Source organism: Betta splendens, chromosome 6 (assembly GCF_900634795.4).
Source record: "Betta splendens chromosome 6, fBetSpl5.4, whole genome shotgun sequence".
In the NCBI taxonomy this organism is placed as follows: Eukaryota; Metazoa; Chordata; class Actinopteri; order Anabantiformes; family Osphronemidae; genus Betta; species Betta splendens.
The window spans coordinates 8,623,629-8,648,900 of record NC_040886.2 but is presented as its reverse complement, the minus strand read 5'-3'; the positions used below and the strand labels follow the sequence as shown (position 1 = coordinate 8,648,900).

Below are 25,272 nucleotides of genomic sequence, written 5' to 3'. Positions count from 1 at the left end.
TCCTCTAATACTGTATGTACGGTAGATAGTAAAGAGACTACATATTGACTGAACGGTGCAGGGGCTGGGGTTGAAACACATCCCGTACAGTGCATACAAGGACCAAAACAAGGCCAGGACTTGTAAAAGTCACACAGTACAGGAGCGGAGCGTGACTGATATACGGAAAAGGTCCAGCGGGAATGAAGTTAAAGCCAACGTCTAGTATCACTCAAACTGGTTAGTTTCAACACAAAACAAAACTGAGTTTACTGGCCAATAACTCTTACACATACAGTACAAGTGGAATCTGCTCAAGGACAGAGCAGAGAGCATGTTCCACTGGAAACCAGGTTTGGACAATATCGAAATGAGGAACACTGAAGAAAACTGCTGTAAATGCGTGTGTTGCTGACAGTATGTACTAAATGAAATGAATGGAAACATACCACCTGGATTAAATAAGTTCCTGTGAATGCCAAACATTCGCCTGCATAGTCTTGAATGGTAAAACGCTGACAGTAACACACAATGAATGCAGCTTTCAGCAGGAAACACTGTCGGCTTCACTGAATTCTGAGTGAAATAGTACAGATGATAAAAACCCAAACCCTCCACAGCCGAATACGCCACTACTTCACTGTACAGTCATTCACACGAACACACATTTCACTCCCCTAAACAGGTTCGCCCTTAACTAATTTGTCTTTTTTGTGCTTTTTGAAGTGCATTGACTGTTTTTCATTCACTCTTTTAGCCGCGCTGATAGAAAGTGCACACTTTCCCATCATATTACATTTATATTAGGTCTGCAGAGACCGAGAGGCCTACTGCCACCTTCTTTAAGCCTCAGGAACGGATCAGATTCTGTGAAGAGGTTGTATGAAGTGCAAAAGTGGCGGATATTTCCCGGCTTACATCCTGAGATATACTGTTGGTTCCAAAGTCTATGGGATTTCAGCCATCAGGCCATGCAATCCTAAGGATTCATTCACATTTAATTTGAAAGCTGTGTAGATTTCATGGGTCTTGGTATCAGGGGAAGCAGGGCGAGGAAGAGAGGGGGAGAGAGAAAGAGGAGGAATAAACAGGGTTGCTGCTCCGAGCTGGAGCTTTTATACGAGTAAAGCTCTCTTTTCAAGCGCCGGGTGAGGGGTCAGGAAATGAGGCAGCGGAGGTGGGCGAGTTCTTGGATAGACACTTCTTTGACCTTGCATGGGTTATAAAACCAAACACGCACATATCATCTCACCGCAAACTTCCTCTCGTGTTCCTTCTCGCTGAGACATTCTCACAGCAGAGCGAGTACTGTACACTCCAGAAGGACGGCTTGTGACATAGAACAAAAAAACAACAAATAAATAGCAGGAAAAATCCATTGTAACGCTAACACAGCTTATTTTAGTAATGACACGCCGGAAAAACAACTCTTATTTTATTATGTTTATTTCCTTTCATCCATTCCAAACAGGCCGACATCATAAAATGATTTATTCAAAGACATCCAGAAAGAAATGAAACAAGACTCACTGACAAAGCGCATGACCCTAATATGATATCTGTTTTTTTTCCCTTTTAGTGCGTTGCATGGAATAGGAAGATTAGCTGCCAGGCCTCCCTATCAACCATAACCAGGAACCTGTTGACATGGATACACACTCCCACATGGCATTAGCCAATCGCAGCCCTCGAGGGCACATCCAGGCATGAATTTTATCAGGTCTCCAACATACTGTAAGTCCTTTCAGCTGAATAACGTTTGTCATATGGGCTTACTCGATTTGGTTTCTCCTCACTGGCGCATGTGGTGGTCGTCACATGTAGTTTAATGGCACCACAAACAAAGCATATTTCGAACCCCAAGGGCCCTTTTTGACCTACAGTGATTGTCGGACTTGTACTTGCAGGTATCCCTGTCAGCTTTATGTTTGTCTGCTGTTCTTACAAGTTAAGCATGTAAGCCTAATTGTCATGCATGACTGGAACTGTGTATGCGGTGTGTTGACATGTGCCTAAATAGACATGTGCAGAGGCACGAGGTGTGTTAATCATAGACTTCAGCCACTTGCACCGTAGACATTCACCCCGGGGACCGAGGTCTCTAACCATCTCCCGCTCTATAATAAGCAGCCTGTCTCAGCATCTGTTACACAGCAGGGTGAGTGAGCACGCGGCACGGACCACCATTACAACTGGCCCACTGCACAGTGGCACAGTGGGCCACACGGTATCTTAAAGCACCTGGGTGACCAGATAAGACTAAGAATAAAAGGAAGAGGGAGATGAATTAACCCATCAAACCGGCTGAAATACTGGAACGGGTTCAGTGAATCAGGGTGGTGGTGGGGGAGGGATACACAGTGTGCAGATATAGGGGGGCATTAAAAAGAAAACTTAAACCTAAATTTATATTTATATATATAAGGGGGTCATTAAGGTCACGCAGGCAGCAGAGGAAGAAAGACAAAGAGACACAGAGATGAGAGAAACGAGGCGTATCTCACAGTAAATCCTCCTCTCTCTCCATCCTCTTACAAACTCTAGGCTTGCACTTGTGCTTGGGGCTTTACAGAGCAGCTTTCCTTAGGGTGGGAAGAAAACAACTGCCGCAACTCAGTGTCGACCGAGAGATGCAGGCAAATGTCAGTGATACTTTACAGTTAAGGGTGGATCCGGCAAGTGGACGCTGAAGTAGGTCTCAGTGAAACTGACATGACCTTCACTGACAAGCTGGGAGAGTGTTCATTAACTAAAATGTAAAACGTGGGATTAACAAGTCGTGACTTTTATTTACACTGTATTGGTCAAGCAACAACCATGACACATAGAAAAACTTTCTATTGACAACCATTGTACTGTCCATACCTTTTCTTGATGAACTGTAACTTCATTTCTTCACCAGTTCGCTCTCACAGCCCCTCACATTCAGAGTCCTTCTCCATCAATTATATCCCGTCTCCGCGGCGTCGGCATATTGCATTCGCCAGCTCGTTAGCTGGACAACATTGCTCTTAGGATCAGCTCATTATGGGGAAAATGTAGAACTTTAAACACATTGCGTGTGCATTGTTTGCGATCAGAGTCGCCGCTAAGCACAAGATGACGAGCAGATTTTCTGCACAAATGAGCGGACAGGAGAATGGGTCAGTAATGATTCATTTTAGGATCACGTGGAGAGTAGGTGGAGACCTGGAGAAGACAACCGAATAGTGAATGAAATGAGAAAGGACAGCAAACACACACACAGCACGGGAGCAAATTAGATTCTCTTGGCTGGTGCATCATAACAAACATCACACAAAGACAGATGTAGACTTAACTTCACCAGGCAGGAACTTCTAAATGATTAGCTTTTCTTATTTTATCTGACTAACTGTTCAAATACTGAGGAGGTGGAAGAATGTTTCATACAATGGCTCCATGTGTCTGTGAAAACCAAAAATCAGAGTTTGCTCTTTTTAATTTATTACACATTTATCTTTTATATTTAGTTTTGTTATTGTCCAAGTTAAGGTTTTTCTATCATGGCCAATTTTTCACCACAGACTTGATCATTATACAGTACCTTTGGTTCTCACGCAGCATATGAAGAAGTTAAACATCCCTCCAGCCATAACTGCATTAATACTTAATACAGCACAAACATCTGAGTCCAACGTAACATTTATGATACAGATATAAAATCCAATACTCTTCATTATTCAATGTATAGAATTAGACTGTTTTGATAAAAAAAAAAAAAAAATCTTTGCTGGCCCAATTTTCCAGCTGTACTGTATTTGCATAAATTCAGTTCTTCATAATCTGAGCGAATTAAAAATAACTTCTCGAGCTTAGTCATGCATCAGAACTGAGTCCAACTGTAATAGATTATATAGATGCACATGTGTCAGGTGCAATTCCCCTGCCTGCTTGACCAAATGAGTAGATATACATCTATTTTAGAGGTGAGTCAGCCTTCAAATTGTCCCAATTGTCAGTTAACACCAGAGACACGAGTTTCCATGGTAACAGCGGTCAGGCCAATGATTTCTCCCAACGTCTTTTGAAACACAGTGAAATATCAGCGTCACACATTCTCGGTTCAGTAGGAACAGAGCCTGTTGGCATGTCTGACATGTCTCCCTTGTTCTAATGTAATGTTTTTTTGTTTCCATTAACATAATGTGATTAAGAAAAATAAATAGGAACGGTAAAAGTCACTTTGCTGCTTAAAAATAATATATAGATTGAGTTAAGAACCCTTAGTTTTACAACAAGAGCTCTGCCAGAATGGGTGGATGTACTTTTAGCCCAGCCCCTGAGATATAAATACCTGTCAATCAAAGCCCATCAGCGATAATGAGTCTGAGCTTATTATTGCTTCCCATCCTGATTTAAATTTTGCATGTTTCTCGTGTCCCATCAATGATTTAGAATGACCTGAATTACTTGGTCTGCTCCTTCATCTTGGATGAGACACAATGCTCAAGAGGAAGAGACAGAGAGTGTGAGTGAGTGAATTATGTACAGGCAGTGAAGTGGAGTGAACCACTGAAGGAGATGCAATCTAAAACGTGATGGGTCAAGTGCTTCCAACTGAATACATGGACTTTTTTTTAAATTACAGGCAAAATATAGTGTTTTTCAAGGTTCACACATATGGCTCTTTCGTTATTTCTCTCTCTCTCTCTTCCTGCTGACAGAGAGAGAAGTAAAAATCACTAACCCTGTTCTCTCTAAGCTTGAACTTAGTGTGCAGGCAGAATATAGAGTTTGGCTTTTATTTTCTCTCTGACTCTTTGTTCAATGAGATTTGGGGGAAGGTGACTTTTATCCCTTGGGGAAGAAAAAAAAGAGAATGCTCTTATGCACTCACACAGAGTGAGGCAATTGGTTGAATGAGAAAAATAAAAAGGGGGGATGGAGAGGATGGTGGCAAAAAAAAAAAAAAACAGCTACTGCATAGGGACCCATTTGCTTAGTAAATGCTGTCTTTGTGTTTGACTCGTGGACTGCTTACTGGGATGAAAGCAGGGACAGGATGTAGTGAAATAGAAAGATATATTTTGGGATATAAGTAATGGAGCCACGCGCAGATATTTCCAGGCTTACTATGTGTTTAATTTCCTCCTGTGGGAATAAAATGACCCACGGTATTAACCTTCAAGAGGAGGGGGAACATGCTTTTCTTTAAACAGTAAAGGGAGACAATAATCATCGCTAGTGTAGTCACAGAGGACAGAGCTTTGTGCTGAACTCAGCCTTGCTCCCGCTAACTATAGTACCCATGTACACGGAGGCCGGCGTCCAGCACGTTAATAGAAACACAGCGTCCATCCACCGAGGGCACTTTTCCCAAGGGGATGCCTTGGAGTCTGCCCTCAGGGTCATGCCAAGATAGGACACGGGGATGCTTTAAAATTGTGATTAGCCTCTTGGGTCGGGGAAGGGTTGATCTGTGATGCACCTTGAGGGCCAGCTCAATATACTGCTCCCAAGTGAGTGTCCCGTTCCCCTTCATTTCCCCTTTCCCCTGTCCACATGAGTACCGTCACTCATTTCGCTTCTCTGCAGCGCTGCTCTTTGGGCCTCGTGGACGTGCCTGCGCGAGAGAATTTTGAAGTTATTGTTATTCCTGTGTCTATAGCTCTGGAGAATAATCTGCCCAATAAAAATGAGTTAAGCGAGAGACTTTAACAGTTTTTTATGCAGATATGGTTCACTGAGGCTTACTTTTACTACTGTGTAATAATAATTCATTTTTTTATTAAAACACTTTTACTTTTTTTGTGTTTTTGCCCAGATGAAGTTCTGCAGGTAATACTGTAGGTTTCTGTTATTTGATTTCAGTAAAGACATGGGGCATATTTACAGCAATTGATACCAATCATCCAAATTTTATGCATTATAGATTAGCAGGTTACAGGAAATGTACAGTTCACTTTATTTATATAGCTCAAATTCACCAAAATGTTTCATCCCAATGCACTTTATGAACTAAAATTTATAGTAGACTTAACACATCCCACGTGAGAAGCCAGAAACCGCAGACTAAAAACAACAAACCTGAAGCCGATGAGACCTGATGAGACCTGTAGGAAGAAACAAAGCTAATGACATGCATAGAGGCATACAGTAACTGATAGAGAATGGGGGTATGTACCCTGCAGCTAATGATCTATAGACCACGATTGATTCTCCATGTAGTTTTTGCTAGTCATTTGAACAGATGTTTTCCATTCTTACAAGCTTCTATGTTAAACAGCGACAAAGCTGAGGAAGCAACAACTTTCATACAGCAGTATAGCTGAGGCGAGTGGCGGAGCTGAAGTGTGTCCCCATTCCTGTATCTGCAGTGTGGGGGCTGCTGAAGTCACCGCACTAACAACAGCAGTCACATTAAATTACAAAGCAGCGCGCTCCGTGTTAACAGATGCCTCTGAAAGGTTCTTGTCAAGATTATCCACGCTGCTTTGAGGCTGACTGTTTTTCTTAAGAAAGGGGGGGTCGAGGAGTGAAGTTAACAAATGACAAAACAAGCAAAGCCAATCATGATCCGGGCCCCCTGATACGACGCGGCACAGGCGCGTCCTCCAGCTCTGGCCCCGTGATGCATCTCCCTGGCTGTTTTCTGTTAACTCGGCTCTTTCAAGGCCATCCATTCTACGGCGCTCCCTGATGTCGCAGCAAAGCTTTCTGAGTCAGCCACCTTCTAGACCCCCCCCCCCCCCCCCCCCCACACACACACACAGACACACACGCACCCTTACAATCCCTCTCTTGCAGGGACTGTTGTGAAAAAAAACAGGGTGGCGTAATTGTCTAGTTTATAAAGCGATGTCATCGGAGAAAGAGCGATGACACGCGTCTTTGTCATGACTTTATAATTTGTTGCATGTGAGAAGACATGGTTGAGCACATCCCGGATGCTGAGACGCCACTTTCCTTTCCGCGGCGGTTCCTTTTTTTTATTGCTCATTCACCCAGCTCTGGCAATGAAGATTGCACTCCAGCATACAGCAAGATGGTGTGTATCCTACCCTATTCAGTGGCTGTCAGGGCACTTTATCATTCCGGCGCTTCGGTCAAGACTTGACTAGTGGACTCTAAAAGCTGTACCAGCGAGCCAGACTCCCCGTTACAAGAAGTCCGTGCTTCATAGACTGAGATACTGCATTCCGCTGAGAAGAAAACGATGCAGTGACGACTGCTGGATGTAAAGATGTTTTACCCGTATCAGCACCATCCATCATTGACTTCTTTCTTTTCAGGGGGAGCCTCAGCATTATGCTGTTGTTGCAGCTACGGTGACAAGCCCAACATCAAATTAGTCATTCTGGACAGACACACAAAAGATTAAAGTTGGTCACCGCAGGCCACCTGGGCTGAAACCTGGTGTTTTAACTAAGACAAACATGGAGACAATGCCCCTGCAAACATCAGATTTCTACATCGTCTAGCTCATCCATAACGTTTTATTTCTTTTATGTCTTGCCCAGGTCACACTGTGCCACAACAGCAGCACCGAGGAAACAGCTCTCGTGGGATCAAGGGGAGGTACTTAAATACATTTTAAAACCCTTTCTCTTCTTCAGTGGCTTTTCTTTACCTCCCTGCAGTATGTGCAAAAGGTTTAATAAATGAATATTTAGTGTGTTTTTTGTTACCAAGACTAATGGCTTAAACTCTTATACCCTAAAGTGCCATTGTTTTTCATATCCTGTATGGTTTTTATTGAGGAGTAGCACACAAAAAAACACAGCTATGTCGCATCACAGTAGTGTATAGTACACAGGAGTCTGCGCAGAGCACAGCAGATGCTCACCAAGTAGCATTCATCAAATTGTACAGTCAGTGGTTGCTGCAAGTTACTAACTAACCACAACACTCATAATTTAATTGCCAAGTAACTAAAAGCAGGAAGTCGCCAGAGCCCCCCAATTAATTTAGTTTTGTTATTATTGTAGCGTGAACAGATGTTAAATTGATCATCATGAAACTTCAATTGCTTTGACCTACGCTAAGGAGCTTTTTATTTACCGCATGGCAGCTCATATTAAATTACCTCTTCCCCCTGAAAACTACTTCATTTGCATACTCGAAAGTACAATGAAAGCCGCACATGTTGAGCTGAGTTTGAACAATTCTGGAAATGTTCGAGTAACACATGACATCAAGCCATTTGAATCCAGAGTCTGATTCATCTCAGTATGCATACAGGCCTCATTATGCGCTGTCTCATGTCCCGGAATAAAGGCATCAGGGAGGAAATTTGAGTTACTTATAAGATCAAAGGGCGGCAGGAAAACAAAATGCTGGGAGACGGCGTTTGTGTGGAAAGTGATAGGACTGGGTGGAGAGAAAGACGGCTGACAAGTTCCAGAGAAGATCACAGGCTTATGGATTTAATTTTACAAGTTGCAGAAAGTCATCATCTGCATTCTTAAATTGACTATTAAATAATTATGAATAGTTTGGAACATAAATGCTAAACACACTGTATTTTTCTGCTTGATCTCAACATAACATAACATCTACTGTATGTTCTGCAGCTCTATATTGTCACAGTGTCACAATACACTGTACTCTCTGTTTCAGAAGTGTTAAATTATGGAGGGAATTAAATGTCCCATTATTATTTTAAAGTAAACAATTCCCAGAATGGATTGAACTGAATACAGTAGATGTTAGAAAATGAATGATGCCAGTAGTTAGGCAGGAAGCAGCATTTCTGGGCCATGCATCAAAGCTGTTGACAGGCCAAAAAAAAAAAAAAAACAATCACTATGGTAAAACAAAGCAATGATAATACACTGGCCTGGATGTGGTAAAAGCTATTTCAGTTGTTACTCTGTGCAAACAGAACATAAAACAAAACAAAACAAAACTATAGGTGGAGCGCAGTTGAGTCACACAGGCCGTGATGGAGATGAGGTTAGTGTTGTCTTTCATCCAGTCCACCAGCTGAAAAACCAGTCACAGACGTGAGCGTAACTATGAGACGAGCAAAGGGTTTACAGCCGCTTTTAATGACACAATACATGTGAGAAGGTTTACTTTGAGATCTGCATAGGAGCGAATCTGGCTGCAAATCCAAAGTACGCTGGAACCGTTGGAAACTATGTAGAGCACACGCTTAATGTTTATCTATTGGCGATATATCTGGCGTCAGAACACCTGAGTTTGCTTCTCAGGTTCAGATGCCCGCAGGAAGACTTTGATAAGCTGTTCTACCCAGTAATGCTGAATCAACAGCAGTAAAAGTCTGACTTCAGGCCCTCTGCATTAGTAATCACGCAGCAGCAACAAGACCTCAATATGGTCTTTTAGCGCCTTACAGGGGAACACGCTCCTCTTATGTGCTCGCTTCTATTAAACTGCAGATTTAGATTTTAAGTTTGCCCTGAAGTGACAAAAAAATCATATCAGGGGTTTGGACCAGCAGCTTCTTCTCTTGTGATCCTGCGATTTCCCCTGTTTGTGCGTTTTAGCGCTTTACGTGTAAAACTTTGTTGTAAACACGCAGCATTATAGAAAATAATGACACGAGAAGAGTGAGTGGGGCTAAAACCGAGTTACACTCACAACTGTGATCTGCCCAGAGGCAAGAAAACTTCTATCTTTGAGATTTTTTTTCATCCCTTCAGATCTCGTTTTGCATATTTTTATCTCAGTTTCTTTTAAACTAGAATAATGCATGTATAATCAAATGAAAACCTCCAAGATTTTTGGATTTTTTTCTAAATGATTGCGGTCCCACAGGCCCACGACACAACCACTTTGGTTTCTGCAATTATACACTGACCCTATCCTGCCAAGAACGCAGTCAATGATTTTCCTAATTCTCTCAAACTGTTTTTTGTACAGTAGATTCTATTTCATGCATCTATGGGCTGCAAAAATCTATTTTTTACAGCTAATTAATATCACAATTTGTGATCTTCACCTCATGTTTTTTCTTGTTTTAACATCTGAGGTTCATTGTGATGACTCACATTGCTGCAGTACCCGCTAACTGCCGATGAGGCCTTAATGTGCCACAAGTAGATATTGAAACTGCAGTCTTACAGAGCAGCCAATTTGGTGGTCAGCATATTCCTTACCACATCTCACCACATGTCACTGACCTCATTTTCCTCTAAGCAAATGCAAAACTCCTCTATGAAGATATATGAGCCTGTCTGTTCTGAGGTAAAAAAAAAGACACACACACACTACGTATGTATCTCAGGGAGGCGAAGCTGGAATCACTTTGCACTTTTATTGTTTATGAGAGATTTAATTACGAGTGTGTGTGTGTGTGTGTGTGTGTGTGTGTGTGTGTGTGTGTGTGTGTGTGTGTGTGTGTGTGTGTGTGTGTGTGTGTGTGTGTGTGTGTGTGTTTACTGTATGTAATCTTGACGTGGGAGCTAGATAGAGAGAGATAGAAATAGAAGGAGAGAGAGAGAGAGAGAGAGAGAGAGAGAGAGAGAGACATACAGAGCATAACCTGCTTAATGCAGAAATAGCATTTGGGTGTGTAAAATGTGTTTTATTTAAAGGTGAAAAAAGCAAATAAAAGACCTTTTGTAATTTAAATCAATCATATCCAGTGTGCTGCTGGAGGGATTAATGCATTCTTAATCCATATGTAGAATTAATATTTCTTGTGCATTAATTCTGGGTCACCGCTAATACGCCCATCAAGCTCAGAGTTCAATCACACAGCTAATTACAATACCACCATTAACCTTTCAGGACCACACAAGACCTTTTGTGTGGTGGGGAATTTCAAATAAATGAGATTATGAGAAGGGCTCGGTGTCTATTAGGAGCAAGGAGCCATTTCCACACGGCACCAGTGGCAGTGTAGGCGCTGACAAATGATGTCATCCCACAGATAAGCAGCACATCAGACAGCTCCCGTGTCGCTTGTGGAGGCAGAGCATGGGTCCTGGTCCTTACATAAAGTCCAGTGTGGCTTTTTTTTTAGCCTTTTAAGATCAGACCACTTTTCTGTATTTCTTCCAGCGTGTACTGCTGATTAACCGCATCACTGGCTCACTGACACTCGCCTTTCTTCTATGTGTGTGAAATGCCACTGCTCAGGCTTCCAGCCGATATCGCTTTTCTTTCTCTTTTTTTTTTTCTTCCTCCCCACCGCAATCGGTTCAATTTCACAGTAACTAAAACTGTGCTTTTTTTGTTTAGCATCTGTTTATATCCAGCCATGTTCTGACTTTTTGACTGAAATAATATAAACTTCTGTATATTTTTTTTGGTTTACAAAAGTTAAACATTCATATTTGCGTAGCGTGGCTAAAATAGAAATTGGCTACGGTTCCCTCTTTGCACACTGCCTCTGGTTTCTCTGTGACACGATTTTAGCAAAAAACTAGTTGCTTTCTGCTGATAATATGTATTTTTTCACTTCCGCCTGCGCCGTCAGACTGTCTTGGCTTCTATTTCTGTCCTGGTGGTGGGTGCTGCACATCTGACTGCTGGATCCTCAGAGTGTGTCTGACAGTTGAGCATCACCTCCAACCTTACTTTTGCACACACACAAATCTCTTAGCCAGGCTAAATATACCCAGATCACTGTGCAAGCCTCTCCCTTTACCCTGATCTAATAAGGCTGCACCTCGCTTCCATCATTAAGAGTCAGTAATCCTATCACATAAACCTGTTATCAACAAGGAGAGTTACGCTGTTGGACCTATTTCTTCATTCAGGTTGTATTATTTCAGGTTAAACCTTTTGCGATTGATTTCACGGGAACCCTCTCCTGTAACTTTATATCGAACGCAGTCAAAGGATGAAAAGGGGGGAAATGGAAAGAATCTCCTGGAGCTGTTGTGAGTGACTCGTGAGTTAAAGGTTAGCTTGTCACCTGCAGCAGTTTACAAGCTGGGCCTGGAAGCGGTCCTCACGTCACCGAGCCTCCGGCCCCACCTCGTCCATGGGCCTGAACAAATGTCACATGAAATAGGTGAATCAACCTTCAACCTGAAGAGAAACAGAAGCCGCTGTGGAGTCTGTTCAAAAATCCTGTGCACACATAATATCACTAGTGTTCTTTTACTGTTCTAATTAATAATCACACATCAGTGAATTGTATGGACATTTTAGGGTATTGTTATAGTAATAAATATTATATTAGTATTACTGTATATAGATAATGATCATCACTCCTACAATACTGTACATACAACAAAACTCTGCCATGTTCTTCTCTATCCAGCAGCCACATGAGCCCTTTACCAACAACTTGTAAACACACCAGAAAACCTTTGAAATATGTTCTAACTACATAAAGAGCCACTTGAACCCTCAGGAGCTCACCTCTCCTGTGCCATTAAATGGGGGCAATTAAAATAATTCCAAACTGCATGAATACGTGTGTTTGTGCGCGTCAGCATCCGACCACACAGTGTTATTCAGTTATTTTATCACCTTATCACCTATCAGCTAACACGTAATTAAGCTATTCTCTTGTTGCGTCTGTTATCGCGCCTGGTCCAGAAAACCTTACCAGAGTTTACTGTTTGCATATTGTGCTTGAAAAAAAAAAAAAAAAAAAAAAAAAAAAAAAAAATATATATATATATATATATATATATATATATATATATATATATATATATATATATATATATATATATATATATATATATATATATATATATATATATATATATATATATATATATATATTCCAGTGAAGCAAATCACCCCAGCAGAGTTTAGAGCCTTCTCAAAGTGTGTTACGTCCACGGGAAGAGGCCCTGCTTAGACATGAAATTGACTTTGGCTGTTTGCAACTTCTTTCGCTCAGCTGGAGCCCTTCAATCTAAAGAGCCTGGGGTTTCCAAAGCCCCCCGTGCTTTTACTGTCGGAGCTGCATCCTAAACAAACAGCGGCGCTGCCCTGAGATCAGTAAAGCCAGCAAAAATGCTAAGGATATTCAAAACAGCGCTATTTGCATCAGCTTTGAAGCAAATTTAACACGATGGCCTATCTTTTTTTATTTAATAAAAGCACAAGATGCAACACAGCATTTCACATTTACATGTAAAGCCGGGGCCAGTTCGCCCGTCTGTACTTTCTAATAGCTCTTAGCGTTTAGCCAGCTGTGATGAGCAGTGCCAATGAAAACTCAGAACCAAAGAGCTAATGGGTCCCTTTGACATCATAAATTAGTATTAAAATGACTTTATACATGCAGTACATTCAAGGACTATTAAACTGGGCTACAAGGAGAAAGCCAACCAAGCAAAGTTTGCGGACAATACTACAATACTACAGTGAACAGTCTCAACAATGATAAGACCTACAGGGAGGAGGTCCAGCGTCCACTTGGTGCACGGACAGCAATCTGCTCCTCAACTCCTTAACACCAACAAGACCAAGGAGGTCATTGTGGACTTCAGGATGGAGAAGAGAGGCTCGCATGACACCATCCATGTTAATGAGATGGTTGTTGATCCTGTCTCATCTTTAAAATTCCTGAGGACCATCACCTCCAGCCTGATCAAGAAGACCCACCAGCGCCTCTTCTTCTTCAGACAGCTGTCCTCGTCCATCCTGGTGAACTTCTACGGCTGCACAATAGAGAACATCCTAACCAACTGTGTCGCAGACTGGTACGGGAGCTGCTCTGCAGCAGTTGGTGAAAGCTGCCTAACTCATCACAGGGACTCCACTTCTGCCCATTAAGGACATCTTCAAGTCTCAAGCACGACATAGACAGACACAAAGATTTTTCATGCTAATTAATGCTAAAGAGTTCGACCTTGATGCCTCAATAAAGTGTCTGTAACTTTTCATTTCAAAAAGCCCTGTAGATCATCCACACTGCCTGTCTCAAGGTGTCTATTTCCAGCCCCTTGGTAGAAAATGTTTTAGGAGTCGGTATTGCAAAACCTTTTACCTCTTTGCAGAAGTTGTTTGGCTGGAGCTAGCGACTAACAGCGCGTTAAACACCTGTTAACGACCAAAGCAACATGGATTTTGCATGTGCTGGCACCTTTAACGATTCCTCTCACACGCCCACGAACTGCTCACTCCCCTCCCTTTGGACCGGCGCTGCAGGTTCCCCCGAACAAGAACCAGCAGACTGAGTAACGGCTTTACTCCTTGAGCTGTCTCCTTATTGAACTCCCACACCCCCACTTAAGCCACCTACTGTACCCTACCTTCTCCCCATAACCATTGCACTATTTAATATTACACGTAATCACTTCAAAGCTCTGTACATACTCACTTGTAAACACACATATCCATTGCACGTTTATATTTGATTAGATACCTCTAAAAATGTAAACTCCTGATTATAGTGATAGCAACTGTATATCATATTTATATCTACTTGCATATTTCTGACTGTACTGTAGGAACCAATATATTTCATTATGTATTTGAAAATTTGTATTATTGCTAAAAGCAACGTTTATATTATGTGTATATATTTGCATCTCCCTGATTACTATAGCAACAGCACATATGCTATTTTATGGTTATCTATTGTAAAACAAAAGCCTGATTATAGATAATATCAACCTGTATATTATGTTCATTGCATACTCATCTGTATATGTCATTCATATTTTCTCCTGCACTCTATCCTTGCTGCTTATTGCACTTCTGGTTAGACCTAAACTGTACTTCGTTGCCCTGTACATGTTTAATGACAATAAAGTTGAATCTAATTTAATCTAAAATAACACTAGCATAAGATCATTGTTTTTATTATTGCTGCTTCAATTTAGCATATAATTGTTAAGATATACTGTATCTCATTATGTTAGGTCTCAGCTCAGGATGGAGACTCTTCAGCTGCTCCTAAAAGGCTTCCAAAAACTTTCTTTGGTGTTTTACAGCTCTAGTGGAAATATTAATTTATTCATGCTGTGCAGTTGTATCTGTCTCTGATTTTGTTTGGCTTAATTTTTCAGCTTCAGCTTTGTGTTCCTTCCTCCTTTCATTTTTCCGTGGCGTCTGCTGCTTTTTGCAATTAAGGCACGGCAGCATCAGTCTGTCACTGTCGGCTCAGAATAGGAAATGCAGAGTGTGTTAAAGTAGAGCAGTCAGGATGTGAAAAATGGGCTGGTGATGCAGCTGTTGTGTGACATCTCCCCGTGCAAAGAAAATAGCTTTTCACGTGCAGCATCGCTCGCTTCACCTCTGGCCAGCGAGACCACTTGTACATCGTGTTGCGCAGTGCGAGGAAGGATATCAGTGAACTCTATCTAGGTCTGTGTAGAAGTACATGATTGCACTGATGAATGTGGCAAAGTCTGCAAAGAACGTTGCCTCTGGTGGAGGACGTGACTCTTCTCTCATTAAAATGCGCAAACGAGCTTTTCTTAACTGACTCACCAGACTTGACCCAGGTTTAAATGCAAAACGGGCTTTGAAGATGAGAAAAAGGCGCGTGGTTCAGAATTATCTATCGCTGTAACGGCTCTCACAATGAGGAGAACAAACACACAACAGATCTTTACACCATGTTTTTCCACTAGGATGTCTTGAGACAGCTCATGATTTGAAACCAGCAGGCACTTTAAACACAGTTATTAATACTGTATATTTAAATAGACTAACGCGCCACCAGAGCAGAGACTTCGCGGTAAGAACATTTCTGGTAAATATTTTCTGTTTGTGTCTGACCATAAGGTCCTTGAGTTAAAGGCGGAGAGAGTTTGAGCGAGAGTGTGGGACTGAACAGATGCACTTGCCTGGCTGCTTATTTTAGCTCCTAACAGCGGATGTTTTTCCCATCTCTGTTCTTCCAGGGCCTAAAATCGAGCATACATAAGCATATCTAAGACAAACTTTTATTTTTGAAGATTTCGAGATGGAAAGTTGTGGATAGTGGAAAAAAAGGATGTGTTATGTTCTGAGTAAGACTCGTGAAACTTTGGGAGTTTGTGATTCATATTAAGAAAATCCAAAATAAAAGGAATAAAGGTCATCGAGAGGAGACGACAATTGTATAACAGCTAAATCTTAATTCACGGCACTGATATTTTTAATTTGCTCCTTATTAAATGACTCATGCTGTATCTTGGTTTTCCCACAATTACGAAAGGCACGATAAGATGATTGCAGTATGGACACACAATAACTGAGCACATAGGTTTCTGCATGTCATCAAGCACAGAGCATGACTGACAGCAGCGGAGTCAGAGCAGACAGTGGGCCTGTTGGAAGGCAGAAGCAGCTGTGTTTTATAATGTAGTTTGCATTCTCTGCTCCCCATTAAGTCCATTCCTGGGGACGGACTTCAACTTGTGACCCCTGTATTAGCCCTTGTGCACCCAGCCCGGTGATTAGAGGAACATTAGGGATTTAAAGGCAAATTGCATTACCAGAAAAACAGATGGAGGTGCTGCCGAAGGACCCGACGCGCGGGACGTGAAACACGCTGATGCTCACATTTTCTCCCTGCTTCCTCTGTCAGCGCGTGATGCTAAATGTCACCCGCAGGTAACAATTTCTCAGGTGGCGCATTCTGATAAAGGATAAGGGCTATTAGTTGTCTCAGAGTGTTTTAATCTTGACACTTGGTGAAAGATGGCGAAGTCGTCTCGCTCCTCGACGTACGCGAGGAGCGATTTACAGCGGAGCGTATACTGTAGATTGACTGGTTGAGAGGCCATTTACATGCTGTGATAAACACTTTACCAACAAGTAGAATGTTATCAGCAACCTATCGTCAGGAAAAACACAGTTTATCTCTTGTGTAATTAGCAGAAGAGTCGGTATGAAAGGATTTAAGTTTTCCTGGTCAGGCCTTTGTTCCACACATGATTAATCACATTTTGTCTCGTCCTCACCACCTTGACCCCATACGCTCGTTTCATGTAAACTATAATTTGCTACAGCTCATATACATAAACGCATTGGGGTGAATATTTTTAGAAACGCATCACATTGTGTCCTTAACGCTGACCTATTGTGTTACTGATGATATTTAGTTCATCGGAAGAACAAATGCATCTGGAGTCGTGAAGTCAACCTAAGGCATAGTAAGCATGGACCTGCTTAGTTTAGCCCATATAACGTATCCCCAGTGTTCTCCCCTGATTGTTCCTCCCCCTGTTTTGGAAGCTTTACGAGTCATATTAATAATTTAAATGGTGACCCAGTAGAAACAGAGCTCATTGCTCACATTTGGATGAAGCATAGCACAGGTAATAAAAGGTGCCCTTTGCACTTTGGAGGGAAGCAAATGCATCACACACACTTTCATGCATCTTGAAGATGCTTTTTATAAATGATTTAAGAGGCGTACCCTTGACAAAGTTTAATTTGCTCAAGCAGAATTCTCCATTTAACTTAGTTTTGGCGCTTGTTGTTCTGTGCGTGACTGTGCTTATATAAAAACGTTGTTAGGGCTTGAGTTTGTCCTCAGACTTCCAGAGAGCAGAATATTTTAAAGCGTATACTGTAGTTCCGCACTTCATATTTCACAGAAACTAATAAATATGTATTTTGTGGTCTTTGTGGCCGATGCTCAGAGCCTGGAGGTACAGTATGGGGGGTTGTGTTGGTGCTTTGACAGCGAGGAAGGTCCAGTGTTGGAGGGTTGCAACTTGTCTCTCAGGCCAGATGTTGGACTCGATGTGCAGTACAGCGTCTTTTTTTGCCTATATGCGAGTGCGGATACAAGGTGATATTTGTAAGCAAAGGCCACACATTAATTACAGCCGCTGCCACTACATTTCGTCTCTATGTATCAGCTTGCATTCTATTAAATATGGCCAAATCGTAGCTCCTACTGGTGACCATTCTGTTAGGTGTATGTACTGTATGTTGAGGTGTTTACGGCTAATCTGTTTATATTTTCATTTACATATAGCAATGAACAGCCTGATTAATAAGCGATGACATCATCACAACAGCAGGCTTTTCCCTCCAGCAGCATCGTCCTGATACTTTCATGTCGCTATCGCGGTCCTGACTTTTAACTGCATTTACTGATTTATTTTAACTGCCGTGCTGTTCATGAAAAGAGATTCGCTCTGCAGAGTGTGTTTTTTTTCCCCTTGCAATGATTTTGCTTACTGGAGATGTCATAAACTGCTAAGACTTAGACTTAGCCTTAAGGTCCACATGTCTGAAATGCTCCTCCACGGTGAGAATGAAATTACTCCACATCTCACTTAAATTACATGCAGTCTGACTGTGACCCGTTAATTTCAGCTTGAACCGCCGTAACATAGATTCTGGCCACTTGCAGGCAAAAGGAGAACTTCACAACAGGCTGACAGATTCACAGCCACGGGCTTTAGCAAAGCCAGTCAAGTAAAAACAATAAGTTCAACATTTCTTCAACTCTTTTTCTATTTGTTTATTTTCTTTCTGCATTTTAGTCTCAACTAAACCCTGAAAAAACTACTTGTTTCCTTACTGTACCATCTGTGATGAAAGCTCTTGCCTGATCAGAATGCTTGTGCACTAATCGTAGTAGGTCTTTACTGTAAGTGCCAGGGATGGACTGCTGCGCTCAAAGCTTTGACAAGTTTTGGTGACACTTCTCTTTTTATTGTGGAACTGCAAAATGTTTAAAATTGTTCTCAGAGACTAGAGAGTAAATAGTAACACAGTGAAATTGTAAAACAAATGAACATTTTCAGATTTTTAGCTTATCATGAAATATTTTTTAACACGCTTATTATTTTAGATGATTTTATGGTGGCTATATCATATAAAAACAAACCGTTTATTTAATTCTTGCAGCTTTTATTCACTCCTTATTTAATCAATCATCAAAGTAATCACTGTCAGTGGGGTGGACCTGCTTTCTGCACTGCTATTACAACTAGTGTCCAACCACATCCTGCTGAAGGTCAGAAGTTATAGGATTTGTCTTTGAAAAAAAAACAGTTAACATCTTACTGTGAGCATGTTGGCAGCAACAGTTTAAAAGCAAGTGTCTGTGTAGAATGTGTCTTTACATTCTGAGTGCAGCACTCACGGCTTCAGAGCTGTCCACCAGCGCCGTTGGGGCGTTGGTGCTGGACGTTGTTGCTGTGCTGCTTCTTCGGTCTGAGGTGAAGGTATACCGTACCACCGCGTAGCCAGTTTGCAATCTCTCCGACCGTGTCTTTTGAGCCAAACACAGCGCCGGCTCCTTGACTGACAGGCAGAATAATTACTGCTGAAAAGTGGCAAATATAAAATAAATACCGTGAAATTATAAATTATAAGATGGAATGAAGTAAAGTCTCTGCCAAAATCTCTGTTATTGGGAATAATCATTACTATAAATATACAATAAACATAAAAAGTCTACTTTTCTAAACATGTTGCAGTTTTACAGTGTCATAGCTGTTGTGGAAGAGACTTTGAATGTGGGAGCTAAGTCTTCAGACCCTCCCATTACTGGCCTGAAAGACAACTGAGAGCAACACTGTCATTTTGTCACACTCTGTACGTCGCCATATAATCACTCCGCTGTGATGCGGGAAGAGGACCGAGGCGAGAAAACATTTCCAAAGCAGCAATTTCTATCTCTCTTTTGAACTTTGAAAGGCACACTGAGACTTTTGCTTTCTTTTGTTTTCCGTTCAATGTTGATCAAGCCTTCTTTTTATAATCTCTGGTGAGCCTGGAAGGACAGGCTTGGATAATGATGATTGACCCAGTATGTGGCATTTGGGCAGCCAAGTTTTTACAGATAATTCTTCGCCTCTTTCAGTGTTCATGATTAGGTGGCTGGCACATGGCGACTCGAATAATGCCCAGAAATTTGATTGTGTTAACGCGATTGGAGTGAGGTCGGGGACTGCAAAGACCCGTGGTAATCACCACACAGGGATAAGTGATGGCTTCAAAGTAAATCAAAGTGAAAAGACCCTGTCTCCCCTAACATGTCCCCGCAGTGATCTGAAGCCATTTTATGTGGTTAAGCCACATCACAGGAGGTTGTTTACTGCTTCCCCTCTCTCCTCTCACCCGTTATTCCTTTTATTCACCTCTGCGTGTGCAAACGTGTGTCACCCGGCTTGATTCTTGTCACACGGTTTCATAATGAGACGTTCATATTTGGAGCATTTTTCCAGTACAGTACATATTCTCCACGCGTAGGGCCATTGTATTAAAGTATTAAGTCTCTATCTGTCCCAGAGAACCATCTAATAGCCAATTTCATGCAAGAATGATGAAGACAAAAGTGGAGGGTTATTAGTGGAAAAGGAGAATAGCCCGGTGTCACACCTCATGGATCTTTGATAAGAAGTGAACAGGGATAACTATGGGCAGCGGCGGAGCTGTAAGACAGTGGCAGGAGCTCCTTGTAACTTGGCGATAAAGTAAACAAACCCGCAGCGAAGCCGCGGCGTGTTTCTCAGATTAATAAGCAGGCGCACGAGGGGGAAAAAAAAAAAAAGGAAAGAAGGAGTGACAGTCTTATTTGTGTCAGAGCTTACACATGCAGAGCCGCACACTGGCCCCACGTCTGGAATGTTTACATCAAAGCGTAAAGCATCGCACCTGTCTGGGCCACTGCTGCACCCATTAGCCTCTGTACATGCTGCACGTCAACATTTGTGTGCGTGTGCAGAACAAAAGCAACAGCGCGGCTGAGGCCACTTGAAGAGGGGGGATTCTGCTTCTGAGCAGACGCATGAAAGAAAGGAGGCGAATAAGCATTTAACAAGTAAGTGCCACTTAATAAAAGCTTTTACATTTCCTGCCCAGAAAAATGCTCCGCTCCGCTCCGCCATCACTTCCCAGAACTATTTAAAAGTCTTTATCTTTTTTTGATTCTAACAGCCGTATCTATTAAACCACATTGTTACTCTGCACACGGGGCATCTGAACTTATTTGTGATTGGATCCTACACACGGTGACACATAAACTGCACAATCAGTATTGTTGCATCGAGGCTTGTGGCGCTGTGAGCGAAACTACAGTGATTTTGATTTTAGTACTTATTTATTTTGAAGTTAAACCTCAGGCACCAGTCATTTAAATAGGTTTAGATGGATTAAACTCGCACACCATCAGCACTTTGTGGGACGTGGACTAATTACCGGACCTTTGTTGCTGATACATCCACAAGTGAGCAACATATCATTGGCAATTCCATTTTATATACGGCCACGTTTGGAACAAGGGCAAAGCAGTGTATTATTGTGTGTAACCACTTAATCACTTACAAACGCCACTGGAACAGTTCTTTTCATTGTGTGGATGGGAGCTCTCTTATTCGTGTATGTCCCGGTGTGTGGGCAGTCGGGTCATAACCAGCGGCTGCCACTTTAGCGCAGTCATAAGGCAAATGAGGCTCCCGGCCACACAGAAGGTCTGTGAACCAGTTGTACGTAAACACACAAGAAATTGAAATACAATAATAAGTGGTCACTTGAGATGCATTTACTTGACACTGTGGGTGGCTGTCCTCCCTTAACAACGAGCGCGTAGAGGTTTTATTCTACTGTACGGTCCCTACCCTAAACCCACAATGCTGCTTGAGAAGTCAGATAATAGAGCTAAGTTACATAGGAATAAAGTAGATGAGCTCTATTCTAATCATTACCCGCTCTAAGTATTATAATGATGAGAAAAAGGCTTTTGAATGATGTTGTGCCTAAACCTATATGTCCTGTACGAGTGCTTTATTACATCATCTTCATAAGTCCAGCATTGCATCCCTGGTCCAGCACGCCTGCCACTCGACGGAATAGGGTAATGGATGTCTGTGTCAATCTCCTTTCAGAAATAGGCACTGCTTCTTTTCATCTTTTCAGAAGGCAGTAGCCGTCATGATCAATACCACACAATGGCAGGCTTTAAAGCGCCCGCGTGTAAGGTGGATTAAAGCCGTGAATGACTACATGAAGGGCCCAAATCATTCTTTGATCTGTTATCATCAGAGCAGGAGATATTCCCCCATCATATCTCTGCTACTGTATGTTGGAATTGTATCAGTGTCTCCCCCACCCCCCCCAAACTTGCCTCTACACAGAACATACATGTAACACATCACCTATACAAGTGTACAGTATGTCTTCAAATATTCATGTGGCTGCACAGAAGGAACGGGAGACCGAGTTCTTAGAGATCAGAGTGCAAAGGCCATATTATGTTTAGCTGGAAGAAGATTGACAATTCCAGTTGCACACTGTACTACAAGATGTTGTGTTTGATTCTAAATTGCGTAGGAAGGTCACACCACCACCACGTGACCACGCAGTACAGTGTGGGAGACTTCTCATTCTGTATTTGCATGTTTTGCTTTCATTCCTCGGCTGAGGTAAATAAAGGGGGCTGTATTTGAAACGCACACTATCCACAGCATCTCTTCTACCCACGGTCAAGAAAACAGCATTAAAAAGTACAGCTCACCACGACACATCCACCCTGCTCTGTTTAAAGAGAGTGGGCAACTCGCCGTCGCACAAAGAGTGGTGTGAAATGCAGCTGCTGTCTGTCTGAGAGAGAGCTGACAGGATTTCAAAGCGTGGAAAATGGAAATAAGAAGTGCCACTGGAAGTGGCTGGTTCCTCCTGGAGGAGTTATTGGTGTCTTCTGTCTGCCTGTGATTACCTTGGCAGCCCGATTTCCACAATTCCATGTCTATTTACTTCTTGTTTTCATTCACATGGATATTTTAGCCCATTTCTCCTCAGATTCCTTTAAACAACCTGGAAACAAGCAAGTGTACTGGTGCACGTGGCGAAGAACAGAAGATAAATCAAATTTTGATATTAGTCACGCTGCTATTGGCAGAGAATCTATTAACATTCCAGTCCAAGTTTTGCAGTGCTCACGTTGTTGGTTTTGTTTAAGCCGTTGTTCCACTTGTGTTGTGAAGAGTCTGATTGGGACTGATTTGTGATTAGTGATTACAATGCCTACCCCCAGGTGATCTCATAGTGTTGCAAATGATAAAAGCATATCATTGACATACATTACAGTTCATATCAAACACGTATGCATGGGCACGGTCTGGGAAGTTCGCTATTATTTATCAAAAACAAAAGAGAAGAGCAAAGGTCCAAATAATGATGCACCCAAGTTAGATGATAATGAAGTTATTATTATTCCCAAGAATAATGCTTTATAGTGTACAGTATTTGGACAGAACAACTGTAAACACAACATCCACCAAGATGACGTCAGTCACTTGTGGGAATCATCTGTCTTCATCTCCATAGTATTAGTGATGAACAAGGTGGGTTATCCTGAACATGAGCAAGTCAAATCGAAGCCTTCACTTAATACATTCATTCTTTATGCTTGGATGCTCCTGTTTGTTAATTACAAAAGTCACCATGAGGACATTGTTGTTGTGTCACATTATATTGCTCATGTAAAACTGCTGCTGGGTAAAGATCTGCACCTTGTGATTCAGAGACAAATTCAGCTCTGTAGTAATTAGCCTCCCAGTACAAAACACAGATCAGCCACGTTCACTCATTTTTTCGCTCATCACACTCTGTTTTGGCTGCACAGCGATCGTGTTGTCATCTTTTATCAGTTCTGTTTTGAACCTCCCTCCGTCTTCAGTGCGTTTTTCTTCCACTGGACCTTTTTGACCCTTGTACAGAATGGACTCGTTTCTTTTTTCCCGTGTGTTTATGAGCTGCTGCCTGTTCTTTTGTGTGCAAATAGATTCAGCTCATCTGTATTTCATCTCAGTTGCTTGGTGCTCTGACACCTAACTTAAGGATCTTTACACTAAACTTCGCTGAAGTGGAAGCTCATGACGCACGCATGTAAAAACTCTACCGAACGAAATCCTTATAAAATAAAATGAGCTGTTGCGAATCAAGCTCATGTTTGACTGACTGTTCTGCTTCTTTCCAGCATCATGAACTGACGTGCAGTTCCTCCTGGGCATGAACACATCAGGGACATACAGGCTTCAGGTACTGTAGGTAAACAATTTCTGTTTAATTTGCACTTAAGGCAGCTGGAGAGGGTCAAACTACCCTCCCAGGAATTCCTCTAATGCAGCTTAAACAGGTGAAGGCAGCCATATGCTCCTCTTCACTGTCAGATCTTGACATACAGTACAATCCTGGGAGAACGTTGTTAGCAGGTGAGGGAATGCACAACACAATGATCAGCTTGACTGCACCGTTAGCATATGGACCTGCTCTAAAGGAACAGTGTTTATGACCCTAATATTCTGAATACTACCAGATGAATGCATGTGATGCGTTAAACAGCCTTATACACCAGCCAATCAGAAAAACGCAGACCTGCACATGAACAGGAGGCTGGAGCTCTGCTTTAGTTACAGTCGTGTCACATATTGTGCTTTTACTGTAAAATAAAAAAAAAGTCTCTGACATCTAATTCCTAGGTAATCAAGAGACGCTTGAGTTATTTATGGCAACATGAAAAGTGTTTTAATAAAACGGGTCTCAGACGCCGGTTCACAATTACAAGGGACAACTGCAGACAGCGAACACACCACAGAGTAACCTCACGAACAGCAATGAGAGTAAAGATAGCAACACTCACATTACGTGCTTGATTACTCAATGAGGTAGTTGGGATTTTTGTTTAAAATGAATCCTGTGTAGGAGAGATAGTCGGTAATTACAGAATGCAAGAGCAAAACACGTTAGACATTAAACTCCCTTCTACTGAAATCTTCAATGGACATATTTGTTGGGGAACATGTTCCCAGCCGAAGCCCCACCTGTCTCCGCTGTCCCCAGGTGCGAGGGACGCCTCGCACAGACACAGTGTGGTTCTGGTGATTTGCTAGTACTATTTCTTGGTGATTAGCGCAGTAACTCAGTGGTGTCTCCTGGTAACCGCAAGGCAAAGGCAAACCTCACGGGATCTCTCGCAAAACCACATCTTGACATTTTGTGGTCCAATTAAAAAAGTTACAATGTCTTAATGCTGAATTTTAGATGCCGTTGCCAGATCCCTTGAAGTTTCCGTGCTGGTCTAATCACCTGTCAGCGCTTACATTATAATAAGTGATTCGTTTGAAGAATTCGCTCATTTCAAACATCCTTTCGAGGATTATTAATTTACAGTTTGTGCTGAGCTCTGTCAGACCTGACGGAAACAAAGTTCAGCAAATGAGCTTTGAAATGAAAATCGTTGAAAGTAATAGCGAATGTGGTGTTTTTGTGATTCTTTTTTTTGCACTAAAACGTCTCACGGTGCGTTTAAAGGACACGCGGTAGCGCCTTAATGTGCTGTAAGACGCTGCACATTTGAAGCAGCTTAAACTGTCTTAAAGGTTATAACCCATGTTGCGTGCTGCTCATTGTATTGTGTCACCGGCTGTCAACTACTGTGAACACAGTCGCCTCCCATGATGACAAAATCCGCTGGTTGTTTCAGAGCCG

General features: G+C 42.0%; 1 long non-coding RNA gene across 1 annotated transcript in view; it reads left to right on the top strand.

Annotated features, from left to right (window-relative positions):
* Nucleotides 1-24,182, top strand: part of LOC114857053 (uncharacterized) — a 60,973-nt gene extending 36,791 nt beyond the window's left edge. The window contains exons 4-6 of the long non-coding RNA XR_003786163.3: nucleotides 1,559-1,713; nucleotides 7,461-7,518; nucleotides 23,762-24,182. This is a non-coding gene — a long non-coding RNA (uncharacterized LOC114857053). The remainder of the gene's footprint in view (nucleotides 1-1,558; nucleotides 1,714-7,460; nucleotides 7,519-23,761) is intronic.
* Nucleotides 24,183-25,272: the final 1,090 nt, after the last annotated feature.